We start from the raw sequence: 22032 nt of genomic DNA, 5'->3' as shown, positions 1-22032 counted from the left end.
CCAATATTACAGGTGTGAGCCACTGGGCCCAGCTTGTGTGTATTTTTTTTTTTTTTTTTTTGAGATGGAGTCTTGCTCCGTTGCCCAGGCTGGAGTGCAGTGGCATGATCATGGTTCACTACAACCTCCGCCTCCCGGGCTCAAGTGATTCTTGTGCCTCAGCTTCCTGAGTAGCTGGGATCACAGGTGTGTGCCACCATGCCCAGCTAATTTTTGTATTTTTAGTAAAGACAGGGTTTTGCCATGTTGGCCAGGCTGGTCTTGAACTCCTGGCCTCAAGTGATCTGCCCGCCTCAGCCTCCCAAAGTGCTGGGATTACAGGCTTATGTGTACTTTTGAGAGTCGTTTAGAATCTTTTGTGAAATGAAGCCGGGGTATCAATAAGAACATATTTTTAAAAATGTGTCAAGAGCTTGCATTTGGCATCCCTGTCTGACCAACTTGCTGTTTGGGCCCCATGGAACGTACTTACCAGGCTCTTGGTGCTCTGAACAAGGCAGGTCCTCAGCCAGTCTCTCCCACACTCATCTGTATCCCAGGAGCTAGTTTGTCCCTAAACCTGTGTCCTTGTATTAAATATGATGTAAACAGGTGAACTAAGAGTGTGAAGAGGGGGTTCTGCAAATATAATGTGTTCTTTTTTTTGTTTTTTTTTGAGATGGAGTTTCGCTCTTGTTGCTGCCCAGGCTGGAGTGCAATGGCATGATCTCGCTCACTGCAATCTCCGCCTCCCAGGTTCAAGTGATTCTCCTGTCTCAGCCTCCTGAGTAGCTGGGATTACAGGCATGCGCCACCATGCCCAGCTAATTTTTTGTATTTTTAGAGACGAGGTTTCTCCATGTTGGTCAGGCTGGTCTTGAACTCGCGACCTCAGGTGATCTGCCCGCTTCGGCCTCCCAAAGTGCTGGGATTACAGGAGTGAGCCACCACGCCCGGCTATAATGTGTTCTGTAAAAAGAAATGTGAAAAGAGGGTTTTATGAAAACTAAGTTAAATGCTTTGCTAAATGTGAATTGCTAAAAACATTGCTGTCAAATTAGGTGTGAGCGAGATGACAGTTAAACATTAGAGGAAGATCATAAACATCTAGAAGGATTCTGTACTTTGATTGCTTTACTGATGTCTTGAAGTTCTTACTTTGCTTTAGACGTTGTGGAGGCTGTGTTATGGGTAGGGTTTATGCAAGAAAGGCGTCTGGGAACTTCAGTCTGTGGGCCCACACTCAAAGCAAAGGGCTTGGCTTTACATCAAAAGATCAGCAGTGACTGAATGTTTATAGGTTTTCAGTTAATAGAAAATGTTTTCGGTATGTGGAGCAGGTTCCATTTTTGATTCCCTGCTTTAACGGATTTTTTGATTAACTGAACAATTACTAGCTCCAATCACATAGGCCAGGAGGGCTTCTACTCTGTAATATTCTGGCCTCGCTGTTGGTGTCTTTATTTTGGTTACTTTGTTTGATTCCAACACATTTGTGAGAATTACTCATTTTGCAGTGAGGAGACTGAGCCCAGAGCATTCAAGTTCCTACAGCTAAGAAGTGGCAGGACTGGGATTGAAAGCTGGTGTCCATGCTGCTGAACCTGTGCAGACGGGGAGAGCAGGTATGGGTGCGGTGTGGACTGCGCTGTCAGGCACGCTGGCGTGTGTGCGGGGCGCCCGCTGCACAAACGTAGCTGCAGCCGATGCTCGGTGCTGCCTGGTGATTCTGTACCTCCTTTCTGAGGCTGCTGCCTTAGTGTGCTCTCCGTGGTTGGAGTCTTTTGTGTGCATCTTAGCTGTTGAAAAGGCGCCTATTAATTTATCACAGGTGATGTGTGCCTCCTTGTGCTCAGAGGAGGCGTCTGCACCCATGTACCTCACTAATGACAGGTTATGGAATGGAGAGGAGATAATAGGATCTTTTCATCTGATGTCTATATAGCAAGGTGCTATGTCCCTGGTAGCTTCTAGGGGGCAGCAGCCACTTGTTGTTCTGTTTCCTGCTGGCAGAGAGAAGGTTGGACAATTGAGCAATTTGCTCTGGACTCCAGCTCTTAAAGTGGTGCCTGCAGGTCTCCAGGGAGTCACCGGAATCCACATAAGTAAAGAAAATACAATATCCAGGATCTTTTATTTCTACTTTCTCTGCCCCGTCAGGTAAATCCTTTATCTGTGTTTCTATCAACATCCACAAATTCTTCATTGTCAGAGTTAAGGCAGCAAAGTTCACCTGCTTTGAAGATAAGAGAATAGATATGTCTTTAAGAGAGTAAAATCTTTCTGTCAGATCTTACTTGTTGCCAAGAGCTAGACATTGATAACCCACTCCAATAATGTTTAGAGGTTTTGAAACTTTCCCCCATGGGCACGTGTCTTTAATTCTGTTGGGAATACCACTGTCATATGGTTGATTACCTGTTCTTCCTGTCAGCACTTCCCCCAACCCCACTCCCTCCCCCATCCAAACTAGTCTTACAGAGGTTTCTCTTCAATTCTAAATGACTTATTTCAGAAACACATGAAGGGGAACATTGCAGATGTGCCAGTTTTTTGTTTTTTTTGTTTTTGTTTTTGTTTTTTTAAGACGGAGTCTCGCTCTGTCACCCAGGCTGGAGTACAGAGGTTCCATCTCGGCTCTCTGCAAGCTCCGCCTCCCGGGTTCATGCCATTCTCCTGCCTCAGCCTCCTGAGTAGCTGGGACTACAGGCGCCCGCCACCATGCCCGGCTAATTTTTTTTGTATTTTTAGTAGAGATGGGATTTCACTGTGTTAGCCAAGATGGTCTCGATCTCCTGACCTCGGCCTCCCAAAGTGCTGGGGTTACAGGCGTGAGCTGCCGCGCCCGGCCTTGGATGTGCCAGATTTTTAGACATGGGGGTCCAAGACTGACATATGGGCAACTTGTGCCTTGTCAGAGTGAGTCCCAGCTCCCTTCCCTCCCAGAAGTGCACCTCCTACTGTGCCCTGAATGCTCCTGCCTGCCAGATCTTCCAGCTGTGTGGCTGAGGCAGGTGCCCAGGAGGAGAAAGGCTGGTTGCAGGCAGAACCAGATGGTTGCAGTCCACACAGGGAAGCAAATTGGCCGTGACATTTCAGCCATGTGAGGTTTATTTAGGATTAGCTAAGAATTCTCAGCCTTGACTCCACTGAGGGAGGAGTGGGTGACCTAGGGCCACTTTCTTGTGGCTTTGCATTCTTTCAGGCTTTAGTCTGAAGATCCCAGGGTACTGGGGAAGGGTGGGAGTTTCCATCCAGCTCCACTGCAGAGAGTGGCATTCCTGAAAGACAAAGGCATGCCTCTTTTTTTTTTTTTTTTTTTTTTTTTTTTTGAGACGGAGTCTCACTCTGTCGCCCAGGCTGGAGTGCAGTGGTGTGATCTCGGCTCACTGCAAACTCCGTCTCCTGGGTTCACGCCATTCTCCTGCCTCAGCCTCCCGAGTAGCTGGGACTACAGGCGCCCGCCGCCACGTCTGGCTAATTTTTTTGTCATTTTTTTTTTGTTGTTAGTAGAGATGGGGTTTCACCGTGTCAGCCAGGATGGTCTCAATCTCCTGACCTCGTGATCCGCCCGCCTCAGCCTCCCAAAATTTTGGGATTACAGACGTGAGCCACCTCACCCGGCAAAGGCATGCCTCTTAACCTCACCTCTCCAGCTCTCTCTGTTGTCTGAAAAATGGCATTTAATAGAATTTGTTAATAAACAGAAGAAATAACGAGAAATAGTGGCACATCATTTGACAGTAAGGTGGTTTATAATTTCTGTTTATCAAATGATTCTCATTATTATTATTTCTATTGGATTTTTGAAGAATTCAGCCAGGTCCCCAGAGCCCCATTTATAAGGCATTTTATTTCTTCCTTTATAATATCTAGAAATAACTTCAGTTCCAGTGAAATCCAGATCTGTGGTCCCACCCCACTCCCCAGCTCTGGTTCTTTCCCCTTCCTCTCTGCTTGTCTTCTGTGACCTCAGCGGGCTCCATCAGGTGGGGAGTATCCCCTACTGACCAGACTGGCAGAGCTAATGCCGGCTGGAGGAACGCCGCTGTGTTTGTTTTTGCAGTTCCTGGATTTGGTTTAATGTACAATTGATTTTTTTAATGTATTTAATCATTTTTTTCTTACCTCTTAAGGATTAACCTGCACAAACCTCATTTTATCCTAAGTGTGGCTTTGGGAGGAAGGGAGGAGAAAATTGAGTTTCTCCAGCTTATTTTATTCTTTTACGCTTTATTTTCCAAATGGCTTTTCCTGCCAAAGCAGCTCTGTATAATACAATGTATTTTCGTGGCCATTACTTACTCATTACTAACTGGTCTCTCCCGCTTCCCTTTGTCTGTGAACTAAATACAGGGGGCCTCAAGATAATTGGTAGCTCCATCACTGACCCACCAATTATAGATCAGCAGGGAAGGCAGCCCAGGGATGGTTTGTGGTTGGCACAGGCTGCCCACCTAGAAGTGTGAATTATTCTCTAACTGCCACCAAGTTGGGCTTGACTAGATCGGTCCTTTCCTAATTTTGGACTTTGGCTTCTCTAATTGCATCACATGGCTCCCTGGTTTACAGGTTTCAGCCTCATTTCATCCCTACACGTGCTGCTGGTGTCTTAGTTCATGCCTCCTTGGCATGTCTACAAAGTATTAATTTGCAGAGGTTTTGTTTCTATTTTCCTTTGAGGTTCCCTGGTGCCTAGAATGGTTAGATGGCAGGCTGCAGATAAATAATTCTGTTGAAACAGCAGGTTTCTGTGCATTTTTGTCTGATGTGTCCAAGTAAAGGCACGTCTTTGTGGGCGCCGTATTAAGCACCCTTTTTGAGCATTTATCTGATTTGTGTTCCAGCTTATCTACTGTGCTCTGGCATGGAGAAGGAAAAGTCCCATTTCCTGCTGGCTGCCAGGCACTTATGTAAGACTTTTAGGTGCCAAAGTAGGAAAGGAGTCCCTGTGTTGTATGGCCGTATACATTTTGCGTGTGTGTTTCCTGGGTGTTTGGCACCTAGGCACTTTGCTAAGCCCTGTATGGGATGGGCATATACCGTATTGCTCAGCTCCCAGCAGAAAATAGGCACTCATACATATTTGCGGAATGAGTGAGTGTGTGTGCTCACTTATGTGCGATGGAGATGATGAGCCAAGGAGTTGGATTGCACAGTTGCTGCCTGGCGTCCTGCTAGGAACTTAGGGTGCAACATTCCCACTGGGCCACACATATGCCGATGTTCAGGGGATGACTGCTATGTAGGCAACATGAAGAGGCCATTTTATGAAAGGGAACATCAGAGGAAACATTATAACTGAGACCTTTATAGCCTTTCCATTATTATGGTTTAAATCTTGACAGTCTTTATTTGCAATGACACTGGGACCAGTAAAGACAATGCTCACTCCCACCTCCTCGTTCTCTCTCCACATCCTGTTCCGTAGCTGTGGTGCACCGATAGGCATCGTTAAATGTGCAGGCAGCAGAGCTGCTGGTTTGTCTAGAAACAGCCCCTTTTGACTCAGAAGTTGGAACCCAGATGACTCACCATTCTATTTGTTTTATTGCAACTGTCATTTCATAAAATGCCCTGAAAGCTTTAAACTGTAAATGCCAAAGTGAGGTTTTTGTCTTTTTTATTTTGTTATCTCCTCTGTTTTTTCTAATCTTTTGTATTTCTATTTTCTCCTTTCTTTTCAGAGTTATTTTCTCTTTCATTACTGTCTCTTTCTCTGTCCCTCCCTTCCTTCCTGCCTCCCCCCTTTGATGACTCTAATGGCATGAGTAGTTGAAGTGGTTTTTGCTAACATCATGGTGCGTTCTTTCCAGCTTTAATGCTATCTGATTGAGAGTGTCTCCCCTCAGATTTTTGTGTAGGGTTTAGAAATGGAAATGGCCATGCACATCAGAGTTGAAATTTTCCTAGGAAAGTCTGCCATGAACTGTAGGACCTATAACTTCTAGAGACGGAGGGACCCCTGGCATCTGTAGACTCTGGACTCTTGACTTCTGTGGACTGTAGAATTTATGACTTCTGTGGATTGTGGGGCCTCTGACTTCCATAGACTGTGGGACTGTGACTTCTATGGACCCCGGGACCTCTGAATTCCATGGCCTGTGAGATCTCTGACCTCTGTGGCCCGTGGGACCTCTGACTTCTGTGGTCTCTGGGACCTGTGACCTCTTTGACTTCCAAGTCTTCTGTGGACTGCAGGACCTCATCAACATGTGTACTGCCAGAAGAGAGGCTTGATCGTGTTAACCTGTTTCTCTCCGGAGGTGTCACATACTAGAATTTCTGCTCAGTCTTATGGCTTAGGTGGGGTGTTGAGTCTAAATATATATATTTTTTGAGACGGAGTCTCGCTCTATCACCCAGGCTGGAGAGCAGTGGCATAATCTTGGCTCACTGCAAGCTCCGCCTCCCGGGTTCACGCCATTCTCCTGCCTCAGCCTCCCGAATAACTGGGACTACAGGCGCCTGCCACCACGCTCGGCTAATTTTTGGTATTTTTAGTCGAGACAAGGTTTCACCGTGTTAGCCAGGATGGTCTCGATCTCCTGACCTCGTGATCTGCCCGCCTCAGCCTCCCAAAGTGCTGAGATTACAGACGTGAGCCACCGTGCCTGGCTGAAGTCTAAATTTTTAAGGACTAGAGCTCTCAGACCAGGACTTTCCGGATCTTTTTTTCTGATACCTGACACTGTGGCACTTGACTAAATCACCTGATTGATGACATGAGCATTGCTGGGTGTTGAAACACCTGGCTAGGGAAACAGGGACTTCTGTGGATTCATCCAAAGGATGGCAGACAGATTGTGGAAATTTAATGAAGGTGGGGTGGATCCCTGATGTTCGCCTGCTTTGAAGCATAGCAGAATCCCAGCATTAACTTCAGGGGTGTTGGTTGGAAACCTGCACTGGCGTCGGTGGTTATATTCCACATTTGTCAAATCCTTAAATCCAACTGAACTAATTTTAGAAGTAGCTAGTTATAATGAAAAAGAACAATATATTCAGATGCATAGGATCGTTTTTTAATGAAATGCTCCCTGTTCTTTTCCTTCTTTTTTTTTTTTTAAATTTTTATTTTTTATGGTGGGGTCTTGCTCTGTCGCCAGGCTGGAGTGCAGTGGCGTGATCTCGGCTCACTGCAACCTCCGCCTCCCAGGTTCAAGCGATTCTCCTGCCTCAGCCTCCTGAGTAGCTGGGACTACAGGCGCGTGCCACCACACCCGGCTAATTTTTTGTATTTTTAGTAGAGATGAGGTTTCATAGTGTTAGCTGGGATGGTCTGGATCTCGTGACCTCGTGATCCACCCACCTTGGTCTCCCAAAATGCTGGGATTACAGGTGTAGATCACCACGCCCGGCCCTTTTCCTTCTTTTATAAAAGGCCTTTGGTCTATTTTGGCCTTCAGGGTGAGCCATCCTTTGATTTATATTAGAATAAATTTTTTTCCTGTATGCCTCCAATGAAGGAGAGTGTGAGAGTGTTTTCTATGATGTGAGTGGGAGAAAATAGCATGTTTTCACAATAGTTAACAAATTGATGGCTGTGAGTTTTGAAAGTGAGTTCTGTATATACACTGGGGTAGGATTCCACATAGAATGCTGTTTTTCACCCACCTGGCTGGTTGTCTGATTCTAACATAGCTGCTATCCCTGATGCTAGAAATCAGAAAACTACAGGCTGTTCACATAATACTCTACCCTTCTGAGGCTAAGGTGGGAACAGGATGGTGGCGGGGTTTGAATCAACATGCTCTCAGTTCCCACCAAAGACCAGTGTGTTCCCCTGTTCCAGCTGACAGCTTGAACAAGGATTCTAAAGTTTTTGGCCGTTTTAATTGAACCTCAGTGACGGGTGGCCCTATAGCCTGCTTAGGACATGGGTAATTACTCCTAGGGCCTGGGAGCCAAGTGTCTTTCGCAGGCTCCCTCTTGGTTCTCTACCTAAGGATATCTTCCCCTTCCCCGGGCAGAGCCTCTTTGAGGAGCAGAAGGATCATTTAGTGCTCATGGCCTGCTCATTCCTTGGCTTCTCTGCTGAGCTATCCAGCAGGGGTGCCAATTCTTCCATTTAGCTGACTATTATATAGCCCTTAAAAGGGAAGGGTTTATTTTAGCTGGCTGCTATATTGATTGCTATAGGGACATTTCTATTTTCACTGGCTGCTATATTGACTGGGAAAGGGAAAGGGGCTGTATTGCCGGGAGCTGTCATATTGACTGTTACAGAAAAGATCTGTATTTAAACAGTACCAGTGCACTGGGATCTCCCAGGCAGGATATTAATGCTAATTCTTCCGCTCACCCCCTGCTGTGAGTGTTATTTGTTTAAATCTGTAGATTCCCACAGCGCGTTTATATCCTCACTAGAGTGAGCTCCGCTCCCTGTAATTATTTGACATTATATGCTGATATAAATTGTAACAGTTAAAGAATGGTAATGAGTAGCCAAAAAAGAGAAAAAGAAGAAAGAAAAGAAGGAAATAGAAAAAAAGGAAAAAATGTATAAAATAATCTATGCCTGTGTGTGTGTGTGTGTGTGTGTGTGTGTGTGTGTGGTGTTAGAAACGGCAGAGTCACCTTCTAAAACAGCAGTGAGAAACTTCTGTCATCCTTTCTCCCAGTTCAGGTTGATTTGTACGGTGCTGCTCAGCCCACGTATTGTGCATCTGTATGTGTGTATGTGCGTGCGCCTATGTACGCATGTGGTCGTCACCCGCCAGAAAGATGCCATATTGAGGTGTGCTATACTGTGTTGTTTGTGCACGTGTGTAACAATATACAGTGTTTGTTCAATGTCCTGGCAGGAAGTTGGTCTATTAGCGATTCACCTTCTTGGTGAGTAGCTAATACCTTATTTTGTTCAAGGTTCCACGTTCACACAGGAACTTTGGGCCTAAGATGCAACTCTAGGGAAAGCCATTGGGGAATGCTCAGTTGGGATTGAACTAATAGGCCATTGGGTGTCACTGTCGCTCTACTGGCTATAGGAGAAAGAGGGGTTATCTGCTGGGGAAACTGGATTTCAAAAGAAAGAAGTTTTTCTGCTTGAGTTGGAGGTGTTGTCTCTTTGAGATGTTTGTCTCTCATTTGGAGATTCCTTTAAAAAAGTAGTTGTTTGGTTGTTTTTGCTACACCAAGCTTCTGGCATTTTTATTGTTCTTGAAAATTGTGTACTGATTGCGATCTGTTCGGCTATAACCTGCGGTGCATCTAGATGAGAACTTCTGTGTGCAGAAAACTGTCCCCCTTAAAAGCCTGGGTAACAAGGAGAGCTGATTTGGACAAGAACTTGAAAAAGGAGGGAGAAAATCTCCTTGGGCAAATGCTTGCCACTCCCCTGCCACCTGCCCCTGTGTAGGTGGGAAGAGAGTGCGGAGAGAGGGCCGGGCTACTGTCTGGTCACAGAAGAGTGGGCTCCGTCCTCCAGCGGGCTCTCCAGCAGCATGGATCTGTGCCAGGCTTCACCACAATTCATACTGTGTCAGTTTAATAAATGCGCTACTTAAATTATGAAATTACAAAAGAAAAAAGAGAATGCACTTATTCAGACTCTTAATACATTAAAAATAAGGCATTAAAACTCTGACTTTTTTTTTTTTCTTCCAGAATCAATAATGAACAGGAAGGGTTGTAGACATTAACAGTCATGGACATTCAAACTCTTATACATAAATTATCTTAGAAAAATGCACATAAGACTTGAATAATGTAAATACATTAATGCATTTAATAATTTAAACATTAAAGCGCAAGCAGGAATTTGAGGCTGAGGCTGTTCTGAGGTAAGGGATTGGTCCTAGAACTCGTGTGTCCCAGGATCGATGGGTGATTTCCCCTTGAGACACCCTGGAAAGAGAGTGCCTGGCCGGCTTGTGTGGCCAAGGATCCCTGGACATTCCTGATCTCAGCTGCCTCCCAGCCTCTTATTTTTGCGTATCCTGAGCTTTGTTCTCAGTTTCATGTTCTCTACTCCTGTGCTTCTAATTGTTTGTTAGAAAACTAAATGTTTCCACTTCAAAGAACAATGAACTTTGAGAATGTCTTGGTTGAAAAACCAAACCAAAGTAAAAAATCCTTCACCCGGCCCTGGCTGCTTGTCTGCTTGTGATTTGAGAAAAAGGAAGTGGCTGCTCCTTGTAATCAGCCTGTCGTGTCTCAGCCTGGAACTCCACTGTGTGCTGTGGTCAGGGGATCCAGGTTGTGACATGCTGACAGATTTGAAGACTGGATCTAATGGGAGAGCAGAAATGATATCCTATATTAGCCTCTGTGTGTTGGGCATAACGATGGCAGGTAGCCATGCCAGGAAACAAGACAGATGCTGTGGAGTTAGACTCAGTGGTCTGTGATCATACCTTGCTTTGATTTGAGGGTTTAACCATTGGATAGACTGATGTTACTGTTTTTTCCCCTTTCTTCCAAAATTGTATTTGCAACAGCAGAAAGTCACTGGAAACTCCTTTTCTGGCAGAATACCGAATGATCTAATTCAATTTTTGACATCTGCACTGTGAAATACCCTGGGCAGAACTAAGAAGCCAGGCCTACATGTCTTAAGTTTTCATTTATTAATGCTAATGCTGTTCTCTGGGTTGTTCCCCAGCCCTGTTTTATAGTCCAAATCACAGATGAGAAACTAGAAGAACTGTAGAAAGTGTGTTACTGAGTACATATTCTGAGAACTTTGTCTCTCTTTGTAGAAGAGTGTGTCTATTTGGTCAGTAATGCAAATGTTGTCCCACTGGGTTTGCTGTGGGACCCACTGGGTTTGCTTGTGGGACCTTGAGAAATGGTTATCAGATGGTAGTGACTGAACCAAACCTGTTTTCATTATTGCCAGGTCCGTGGGAGTCTTTTACAGGATCTCAAGTCTCCTGCCTGAAACTTTACCTGGGATTGTCTTGATTTTTGACCCAAGCCTCATCTGCGCTGGCATCTGTGACTTTGTTTGCAACCCTTTCTAGTCTTTGTTGTGGCCAAGGACAGTCTGGTCTCCCAGCTAACATGGGTACAAACCAGCTTCTAGCTGCTTGCAGGAGAATAGCTATGGGTTGACTTGGCATCTGAAGCAGATACAAGAAGATTAGGCTGAGCTGCTCCAGAACAGCCAGAAGGAAAGCCAGTACTTTAAAAACTGGTCGTCAGGTATTGGTTTAGAAAGAAAATAGTTTGGAGAATGGGTGAAGACAGCCTGGCGAGTGATCCCGAGGTCATGGGCTGTCCTTGGGATGCGCTCAGATTCTTCTCTAGACCTGGAGAGCAACAGCCGTGCCTCACAAGCCCTTCTCCACCTGTTTTGTTTTAAGGTGGCAGAGCCTTTCTTCGCAGTTTTAGTTCAGCCTTGGGATGACGGTCAGACCTCGGTTTGTTCTGTTCTTTTCTTTTCCAGTTTTCAGAGCCCAAGCCTGCTCCCTCTGTTGCTTGTCCAGCCTTGACCAGTGACTGCCTTCAGCCTGCACTCTGCATTTCATCCCAGCAGTAGGAAGAAGTGAGGTCAGGGGAGCGTGTGAACCAGGGAGAATCGAATTCTCTTTGGATTTTGCTGGTCACACCCAGAAAAGCTGCTTTCTCTTCCCTTAAGTTCCAAGAACTGTTTGATGGCCTTAACTGCACAATTGGCTTGTGCCAGATTGAGATGTATTGAACTGGGCAGTGGAGGTGGGGGTGAGGGGCAACTCCCTGTCCTATTGGGGGCAGAGTGCTGGCTGCATCAGGCAGTGATCAGATAGGCACTGATTGGGTCGGTTCACCCTCTGATATAGCCCGTATGCAGACTTCCTTTGAAGAGAGAGGAGTCAGGTTCATTAATTAAAGGAGCCTGGCTTGAGAGGCCTGTAATTATAGGTGCTAGAAATCTGAATTTTAAGAGGTTGTGCAGCTGCATTTTGAAAAATGTAGGGAGGCACTGAGAAGTACTGGTTGTGGGCAAGAATGTGGCTGAACCAGATTTTGGAGGTTCAGGTTTTGGCAGAATTCCCCTCCAAATTCATATTTATTCTTTCTTTCCATTTTGTTCTTTTTTTTTTTCTAAATGGGAAGCAGAACCTGTGATTTTTATTTTATTTTATTTTATTTTTTTTTAATGAAGGTTACACCCTGTGACCGAGAGGCTAGCATTGTCAGAGTATATGGGGGGCAGAAAGGAGTTGCTGTAAACTAGAAGATGCTTAGTTTTTGAGGAAACGGGACATCTTTGGGCTTTAGGGATTCAGTATTTGAAAAAAATTAAATAATTTTTTTCTTGAAATGAGTGAGGGGAGCAGGGAGCAGAAGCCCAATTTGAATGCAGTCTAGGGAGGTAAGTCCCAGGCAAATGGTGGACTCTAGAACCTTTGTCCCGACTTGACTTCCCCAGAAGTGTCTCTTCTTCTGTCATGTGTCACTTTTCCATGTGAACCCTGAGTTACAAACAGAAATTTCAGACCTTTATGGGAAGTCCTGACCTGTGCCTTTTCTTTCTCATTTCCTCAGTTATTTGTAGGTTGACCTTTTGTTTTGGATGCTTTTTTGCTCTCTTCTCCTTAAAAAAAAGTATCCCTCTTTGCTTCTTGTCAAAAACCTTTATTTCAGTCCCTGACTATTTGCATCTCTGTTAATTAAGCATGGCTAATTTGATATGTAGATGGGATGGGGAGGGTTAAGGATTAGATGAATAGAGGTCTACTCCCTGCCTCCCCCGGGTGGTGGGCAGGGGTGCTCCACAGACCTGCAAGACTGAACAGCTGTACACGGCTGATGGCAAACCCGATGCCAGGGGGAACCTCCTCTCTGCCTCACTGGTTTTGTCTCCTTGGGGATATTGAGAGCGTCATCCCGTTTCACAGACTGGACCCTCTGTGAAGGGCTGAAAAAGTAAAATATAAAGGCCAGTTCTCTGTGCTCTTTTCTTACATTCTTGTAGTGTATATATTGGGAAATCCACGGGTGAACCCGTACACTGTAGAATAGAACACAAGTGTCCAAGACTCTCACTTGGTGCATTTACAATATGCAAATTCCAGTTCCAATTAGATTGAAACCTCTATTTAGCAGAGTGGTTTTGTGAAATAAATAACTTTTGAAGAAGGAGGCCTACTATATATAATAAATATATATTTTTCCTTCAGTTGCCTGCACGGTGCTTCCTGCATTTCCAGCCCTTGCCCGAAATGCTGATTCCGAAGCATCTTTGGGCTCTTTACAGAAGACATGCTTCTCCTTCCCTTCCTGGCGCAAGGATTTCATCCTTGATTTACAGTGCTCAGCTTGTTAGTGCCGGTGAAGGGGAGAGATGGTGTGAAGGTCGTTATGTCCGTTTTGTCCTTTTGGAGAGAAAGTGAGGGAGTGTGTTTCTTGCCGTGTGCTTGTCGTGGTAGTGGTGGAGTTCGAGAGGCCCCCGCTTCTGTCAAAAGGAGTCGAGCCAAACTCTCGTCCTCTCTTCTTCACCCTTTATACTACACGTTTTCCAACAGGGGGTGAATGATTTCAAAAGCAGAATTCAGAATTTCAGGAAGAGTAGCACACCACCGAGTAGAGAGCCTCCCCCCAACACCCCCCTTTTCATCATTCTCCCCTCCTCAGCCCAGCCGTGACAAACTGACAGATAATTAACAGATCAGGCCCTCCTATTAGGCGTGCCCTGTGCTGGAAGCTGCTCTGGCTTTATGCAGTCCTTTAGCAGTTCTGTGCGTGTGGGTGGTGCCGCACTAAGTGGCCATAGCAGAGGGCAGGGAGTGCTTTGGGAAAAGCAAACAGAATGCTCTTTGGAAGAGAGAGTGCTTAAGAGGGAGAGCGGGGGCAGTAAGGTGCCTGGCTTGAAAGCACCTGGTGAAAAGACTTGGACTTTCAGGGTTGTGATCCGGAATACCACCGCCCGTCTCAGGGAATGGTGCGCTGGGTTATAATAGGATGCCTGATTACAAAAAACATTTTGAAGGCCACTTCCCAGGTCAGGCTGTGCATTAGGTGCACTCTTCCTTCGGTGTAACACTGTGCTGGACTTGCAAAATTGGAAGTGCGCAGCCTGTTGTGTTTCAGCTTTGGCATTAAATATTTCTACACAGACACTGCCCTATGTGGCTTTCTCTCAGCTACCTAACTTTTCTTTCCCCGGTGGAAAGAAGAATTCATTGTGAGAATATTCATTTCTACTTACTAGTGACTTTTAAAAAACTACTTTTCTTTGTTTTTGGAGACAGGGACTTGCTGTGCTGCTCAGGCTGGAGTGCAGTGTGCAAACACGGCTTACTGCAGCCTTGACCTTCAGGCCGAAGTGATCCTCCCGCCTCGAGCTCCATGTAGCTGGGACCATAGATGTGTGCCACCACACCCAGCTCATTTGAAATTTTTGTTGTTGTTGTTGAACAGAAGTGGTGAGAGTAAAATAAAAATAAACTAAATAAATAATATTTTTTGGTAGTGACGGGGTCTCACTTTGTTGCCCAGGCTGGGTCTCAAATTCCTGGGCTCAGGCGATCCTCTCGCTTCAGTCTCCCACAGTGCTGCGATTACAGGCATGAGCTGTTGTGCCTGGCCTTCTTCTTCTTTTTTTGTTTTTTTTTTTGTTTTTTAACTAGAGACAAGGTCTCACTCTGTCACCCCAGGCTGGAGTGCAGTGGTGGTCATAGGTCACTGCAGCCTCAACCTTCTGAGCTCAAGTGATCCTCCTGCCCCAGCCTCCCAAGTAGCTAGGACCACAGGCATATGCCAACATGCCCAGCTAATTTTTAAATTTTTTGAAGAGACAGGATTTCACTGTGTTGTCTAGGCTGGTCTCAAACTCTTGGCCTCAAGTGATCCTCCCACCTTGGCCTCCCAGAGTGCTGGATTACAGTCATGAGCCACCATGGCCAGCCCTGAAAACTACTTTTCTACTTCACTTATGGTGGCAGCCCTTCTCATCTTCATGATTTGAATATTAACATACAGATAAATTTAGCAACATGTAGGGGCTACACGTAGGCTCAGGTCCTTAGGCCTGGCATGTTGGAGTAGAAAGAAACACCTAATTGCATCAAAGCACTCTTAAGTTCATGTATGTGGAGCCCATCAAGCTGAAAGCATCCAGACAGCATCTGCTGTTATCAAATCACTCGTGAATCCAGCTAATTAAAATAGAGCTTCATTTTTCTGAACCATTGTTTGGCAGGAATTCGAAACGGGTCTAACCCAATTTCTGCGTGTTTATGAGCCTTTATTATATCAGAGGTACTTTTCTGTAAATGTACAGGGCAGCGTTAAATGAATTGATCCACACAGTATCACTGTAGACGCACTATGGACTTGCTAATGATTTCTCTTCCAGCTTTCTGGTTTCCAGACATACTCTTGAAAGCTTTATCTTCTCTTTTTCTATCCTCTGCTGTTTGTCGTTATATATTTTTTTTTTTAAAAAAAAGAAAACATTTTAAACTTTCCTTTTACTTTTTAATCTTCTTTTTTCTTTGGAAACAGGAAAAATATCCCCTTAAAGAAGTTTTCTTTTCCATTTCTCTTCTTTTTCTTCCTCTCTTCCTGTTTTTGTTTTTCTTCTAGTGGATATGATTTGTCTTTTCTCCCTTTATTTCTTGCTGTTTTCTATTCTCTCCTTTTCTTTTCTTTTTCTCTCTTATCTTTTCTCCCTTTTATACTTTCTCCCATTCCTTTTCTCTAACCTTCTCTTTCTCCTTTTTCTCTTCTTTCTATCTCCTCCCATTTTCCCTTATAAAATATTCTTATACCTTTGTCTCCACATGCAAATACTGACTAGGGCAGACAGGGGTGCCTGTGGAGGCAGAGCTATCTGGCTGCTCTAAGATGATGTCAGCTGATTTTACTTCTCTGAATTTGCTTTCATGCTTTATTTTAGGTTATAAAAAGAGTTTTCAAGCCACATCTACTCTACTTTATAGTCTGTAATCCTACTTTGAAGATGAAAAGTGTTACATAAATGCTAACTAATTATTCCTTATAACACTTTGTGAGTCTCTAAGCAGTATTAGTTCCATTTTACAGACGAGGAAGCAGAAACAGGAAAGGTAAGCAGCTCTGAAAGTTACTGAAGAAGTTGGTGACTGAGTTAGAATTAAACGTGGCTCATCTTTGACTTTGCTTTTTGATTACCACCTTATGGGTGTTGACTTTTTTCCCCCTAAGAATTATACATATTTAAGGTGAGATTGAGTGAATACCATCCCCTTGGCCCCTTCTCATTATATACTTTTAACCTTCTGAAGTTTCATTTGTAGTCTTTAGATGTTAAATGAATTTCTAGGTAATTCCTGGGAAAGAAGGATGCTGAACCACTTGTGGGCTGGTAAAAACCCTGTCTATTAGTCTTAAAGCAGAGTGCTCACTTTCTCTTTCCAACAGCTTCCAGTAAGTGGGCCCACGTCACATGCACTGGCCCCAGTGATCGTAGCATTGTAGGAAGCGCTGCCATATTTGATTGAATTTAGCCATTCTGGAATGACGTGTTCATGAAGTCGGCTCTTGCATTACTGTGGCCTTTATTATTGCTAATGCATTCTGACATTACAGGTGTAGCCTTGGCTCTCCCAGAAAGGGCAAGGCTGCTCTTACCAAACGAAAGAGCAGAATTTATGAAACCCTTACACGGTTAGGCCAGTGTTCACCTTTAGTTACTAAGCAGAGTAAGGGAAATAAATGCTTTTATAGAAAAGATAGCCAGTGACAGCAGTCTATCTTGATTCTTCACCCAGCATTGTTTCAAAAAGTGGATCAGTTAATATTGTTCCCAGACAGAGAACGAGGACCAATGGATAGAAGGTTCAGGAAAGTAGATTTCAACTCAGTTTAAAGAGGCACTCCTGAAAATGAGCTGACAGTCTCTTAAGGGAGTAGTTTCCCTGCTCATTATGAGCATTCAAGAGGAGGCTTCCTGATCATTTGTCAGGGTTGTTGAAGAGGGGAGTCCCTAGGTCATGGGTGGGACCAGATGGCTCAAGATCTCTTTTGGCTTGTTTCCTTGTCTTAGATTGCTACAGCAAAAACAGCATCTTTCCTGCTTCTATTTTGACTTTACAAGTGGCCGATGTACTGTGAGGACCCGTGAATGCTCAGTAACTATTCATTATTTAATCTCTGGCTTCCTGCTTCTTAATCTAACATGAATCAAAGCTGTTCTTGTTCAATTCAGGAAAACCACCATCTCTGGCACCTCCTAGAATGAGGCATTCTGGATAGCCACGTATTCTGGATGGTCATCAGGAGCCATTTGAAAGCAGAACAAAACAAAACACTTTAAAACTTTTGGCTGGGAATTATGTAAAATGGATTACATACTTTCTTGCTTTATTAAGCTGAATATCTGGAATATAATTTAATCGTGATGACTCAGTATTGTCATTTTAGATGAACCTGTTTATATGGTGTTATAAGCATAGCTCTGTTTTCAAAACCTGTTGAAATATAGATATGTTGTACATTTGCCCCTACTTGAAATGACCCCACCGATTCTAAATGACCCCAGACTAATAAGCTTTTTGAATTTTTTTGTTTGCTTTTCATGGATGTTTCTCTCTTGACATTTGCTGTTAGGCTTTTTTTTTTTTTTGCTGTCACATCTTTGTTCTGTGTTTCTGTACTAGCTGGCTCCTTCCTCTGTTCTCATTTGCAGCTTTTATCTTCTGTGATTTGGATACCAGATAACTAAGCTTGTATATAAAATAAATAGTAAGTAGTGTGAGTAAAGCTTCGCAGCGTATAAAATATATGGAATTTGTAATATCTTTTTTGGCTGCCCTGATTTCTTCTGCTATTCCCTGCTCCTCCTCCTCTGTTGGTTTTCTCCTTTTTTTGAATTGGGTGTCAGCTTGAAGAGATGAAATCTGGAAAGACTGGGTCTTGTCCTTGATCTAAGCCCATATCTCTGGCCCAGGTGTCAGCGGCTGCCTCATGGAATCAACTTAGAAATTATAAAATGGCACAGGTAGGGGGTCCTGAAGGTCATCTATTTTATAGCAATGAAGGAATCTGAGGCACTGAGTGGGGACATAAGAGGCCAGGTTCATGACAGTATTTGTGTAAGGTAAAAAAAAAAAAAATCTTGTAGGAAAATTCTCTGCTGGCTTATCAGTAAGTTCAGAATTAAAGTACATAAACCAAAAAAAGGCTTCTGTTTGTGGCAGTGTTTGGCTGTGTTTGCACTCAAGACTGTTATCGATATTCTAGGAGAAGCTTTAATCCTTTCATTCAAACTTACAAGAAATGCTGTTTCCTTTTAGTTAAAAAAAAAAAAAAAAAAAAAAAGTCCAAGAGAGCATTTGATTTGAGGAACCAAAAGTCTAGAAAATGTATCCGGGAGTCCTCGTCAATTTGGGGCATAATGAAATATAAAAAATACTCAATAAAAGCTCCTTTATTACTTTAACTGTTTAAATGTGGAGTTTTTAGCCATCAGGTTAATGTTTTGGTATCATTTTTTTATTTGATTGTGAGCACTTTTCCAGGTAGCTCTGCCACTCGAGCGCTAATCAGATTCCCACAGATAAATGGTGCTAGCTGCAGCCTGACATCACTGCGTTTTTGCTTCAACATTATTTTATTTTATTTGGTTTTCCTGTAAAAGTTAATAACTCCATGTCCATGTGTTTAAACAGGCAAGAAGAGAGAGAGAAAGGACAGTGAGCAGAAAAGGATGAGGGATGTTTCAGGAAGCTTGTGCAAAAATTTAGGGATTTTTGTAATTTCCAGGTATCTTACCTTATGAACAGTATGTGAAGAACCAAGAAGGTTACAAAGCAAGATGGTAATTCATAATCCTTCAGATAACAAAAAGTGAACTTCTCTGTTTCTCAGACAGAGCTGGGAAGAATTTGAAAGGAGTTACCATTGATTTAAAGGAGGAAGATGCTCAATAAACTGATTTGCTTAATGGTGAGAATTGTGTAAATTTTGTGTTATTCATAAGTAAATTACATGCTCATCTGGCTTCTCCTAGATGACCACGATGGGGAAGAGCATCAGATATAGGGTATAAAGACCCTCCTTTTCATCTTCCCATTATCAGTAGGACATAGTGGCTCTTGGCCAAGATGGCTCTGGTGCTCAGTAGGCCTTTGTGGAATCATTTGTTTTATTGATTGATTGATTGATTGATTGATTTTTAGAGACAGGGTCTCACTCTGTCACCCAGGCTAGAGTGAAGCGGCACAATCATAGCTCAGTGTAACCTCAAACTCCTGAGCTCAAGCCATCCTCCCACCTAGCCCCCTGAGTAGCTGGAGCGCCACTACGCCACGCTATTTAAAAAAAACAAATTTTTTTTCAAACAATGGAGTCTCGCTATGTTTCCCAGGCTGGTTGCAAACTCTTGGCCTCCAGCCATCCTCCTGCCTCAGCCTCCCAAAGTGCTGAATTATAGGCATGGGCCACCATGCCTGGCCGGATCATTTATTTTTTAAAGTGTGTGTTTGTTTATTGGTAGCTGTGCTGGCTAATAATAGGGATGTTTATGGTATTTAGTGAAAAGTTGCTGAATGGTTCAAAGCCATGAGGACTACCTTTGGGTTCTTCTTGTGTGCGATGGATTTCCTCACTGAGCTGAAAATTTCTAAATTGGGGTTTATCAGAGAAGGCAACTGGACTGATGTCTCTTGATTCAGTTTCTCTTCCAAACTTGTACCTTGATACTAAAGACAGTCTGTGGGTACAAATCTGACGATGGCTGTGATAATCAGTTTCACAGCCCTTATGTCATTACCTCTGAAAGATGTGTAAAAAAAAAAATGACATTTTCCTCATCTGCGTCAGCGGTATAGCTTGTATTGCTTTCCTGTGTTTCACACTTTGTGTTGATATGTTACTTCTGAAGTTGTCTACAAGGGTGTGACCTGTGTTAGATACCACTTTTTTAGAAAATGGAACCTGACCACCAACTTGTCCCTGTGGAGAACCCATTTCTGGCCACTCTCTGGGGCTGGTGTGGTGACTTTCCTCTGACAGTAGCTGATTGTATATGACTGTTTGAATAGTAAGTTTCCAATCCTCGTCATTCTACTGTCAATTTGAAGATTTTTTTTCTTCAAAATGGAGTGTCACTCTGTCACCCAGGCTGGAGTGCAATGGCGTGGTCTCAGCTCATTGCAACCTCTGCCTCCTGGGTTCAAGCGATTCTCTTGTTTCAGCTTCCTGAGTAGCTGGGACTGCAGGCACATGCCACCACACCCGGCTAATTTTTGTATTTTTAGTAGAGATGGGGTTTCACTAAATTGGCCAGGCTGATCTCGAACTCCTGACCTCGTGATCCGCCCACCTTGGCCCCCTAAAGTGTTGAGATTGCAGGCGTGAGCCACTGCGCCTGGCTGATTTTTTTTTTTTTTTTTTTTGAGACAGTCTCACTGTGTCTTCCAGGCTGGAGTGCAGTGGCATGATCTCGCCTCACTGCAACCTCTGCCTCTCAGGTTCAAGCGATTCTCCTATCTCGGCCTCCCTAGTAGCTGGGACTATAGGCGCGTGCTGCCACACCCGGCTAATTTTTTGTATTTTTAGTAGAGACGGGGTTTCACCATGTTAGCCAGGATGGTCTTAATCTTCTGACCTCGTGATCCGCCCGCCTCAGCCTCCCAAAGTGCTGGGATTACAGGCGTGAGCCACTGCGCCCAGCTGATTTTTTTTTGGAGACAGAGTCATGCTCTGTCGCTCAGGCTGGAGTGCAGTGGCGCGATAGCTTGCTGCAACCTCCACCTCCTGGGTTCAAGTGATTCTCCTGCCTTAGCCTCCCAAGTAACTGGGATTACAAGTGTGAACCACCACGCCCAGCTAAGTTTTGTGTTGGTCAGGCTGGTCTCGAACTCCTGATCTCAGGTCATCTGCCCACCTTGGCCTCCCAAAGTGCAAATTGAAGATTTTTAAGTCTGCCAGTTGACTGCATTATGAATTACACTTTTGGAACCCATACTTTAGTTTTTTTGTTTAGGCCATAAAAGAATCAAAGGTAATACAGGTTGAGTATTCTTGATCCCAAATGCTTGGGACCAAAAGTGTTGGATTTTGGATTTTTTCAGATTTTGGAATATGTACATAATACTTACTGGTTGAGCATCTCAAATCTGAAAATCCCAAATCTGAAATGCTCCAGTGAGCATTTCCTTTGAGCATGACCTTTGACTGTCATGTTGGCACTCAAAAAGTTCTGGATTTTGGAGCATTTTGGATTTTGGATTTTCAGATTAGGGATGCTCAGCCTGTAGCAGGATCTAGGACTTGGTGGCATCCCGTTAGTAGCAGATCTTGATTGTTTACTCTCTTCTGTTTTCTGGTGGGTCTAAAGAAAATTCTTAGGCTGGGCGCGGTGGCCCACACCTGTAAATCCCAGCACTTTCAGAGGCTGAGGCGGGCAGATCACTTGAGGTCAGGAGTTCGAGACCCGCCTGGCCAACATGGTGAAACCTTGTCTCTACTAAAAATAGAAAAATTAGCCAAACGTGGTGGCATGTGCCTGTAGTCCCAGCTACTCAGGAGGCTGAGACAGGAGAATCGCTTGAACCCAGGAGGCAGAGGTTGTAGTGCCAAGATTGCACCATTTTACTCTAGCCTGGGCGATAAAGCGAGACTCCGTCTCAAAAAAAAAAAAAAAAAAAAAAAAAGAAAATTTGTGGGCTAGGCGTGGTGGCTCACGGCTGTAATCCCGCACTTTGGGAGGCCGAAGCAGGCAGATCACGAGGTCAGGAGATTGAGACCATCCTTGCCAACATGGTGAAACCCTGTCTCTACTAAAAATACAAAAATTAGCTGGGTGTGGTGGCATGTGCCTATAGTCCCAGCTACTTGGGAGGCTGAGGCACAAGAATTGCTTGAACCCGGGAGGTGGAGGTTGCAGTGAGCCGAGATCGCGCCACTGCACTCCAGCCTGGTGACAGAGCGAGACTCTGTCTCAAAAAAAAAAGAAAGAAAAAAAAAAAGAGAAAATTTGTTTCTTGCTATCTTCTAAATTTGAACTCATTCTAGGCTATGAGTAGTTCTTTTTTTGGTATTCAAATTTATTTTTTAGCATTAGGTCATTCTCTAATTTTCTTATGGGGTGTTTGGTAGAATTGCCTTTTATTTATTTATTTGTTTGTCTGTTTGTTT

General features: G+C 44.0%; 1 protein-coding gene across 2 annotated transcripts in view; it reads left to right on the top strand.

Moving 5' to 3' along the window:
* The window catches only part of PEX14 (peroxisomal biogenesis factor 14), a 157667-nt gene that overhangs the window by 32212 nt on the left and 103423 nt on the right, over positions 1-22032 (top strand). The window lies entirely within an intron of this gene.

This window comes from Pongo pygmaeus, chromosome 1, assembly GCF_028885625.2.
Source record: "Pongo pygmaeus isolate AG05252 chromosome 1, NHGRI_mPonPyg2-v2.0_pri, whole genome shotgun sequence".
Classification (NCBI taxonomy): Eukaryota; Metazoa; Chordata; class Mammalia; order Primates; family Hominidae; genus Pongo; species Pongo pygmaeus.
This window is presented reverse-complemented; position numbering and strand designations above follow the sequence as displayed.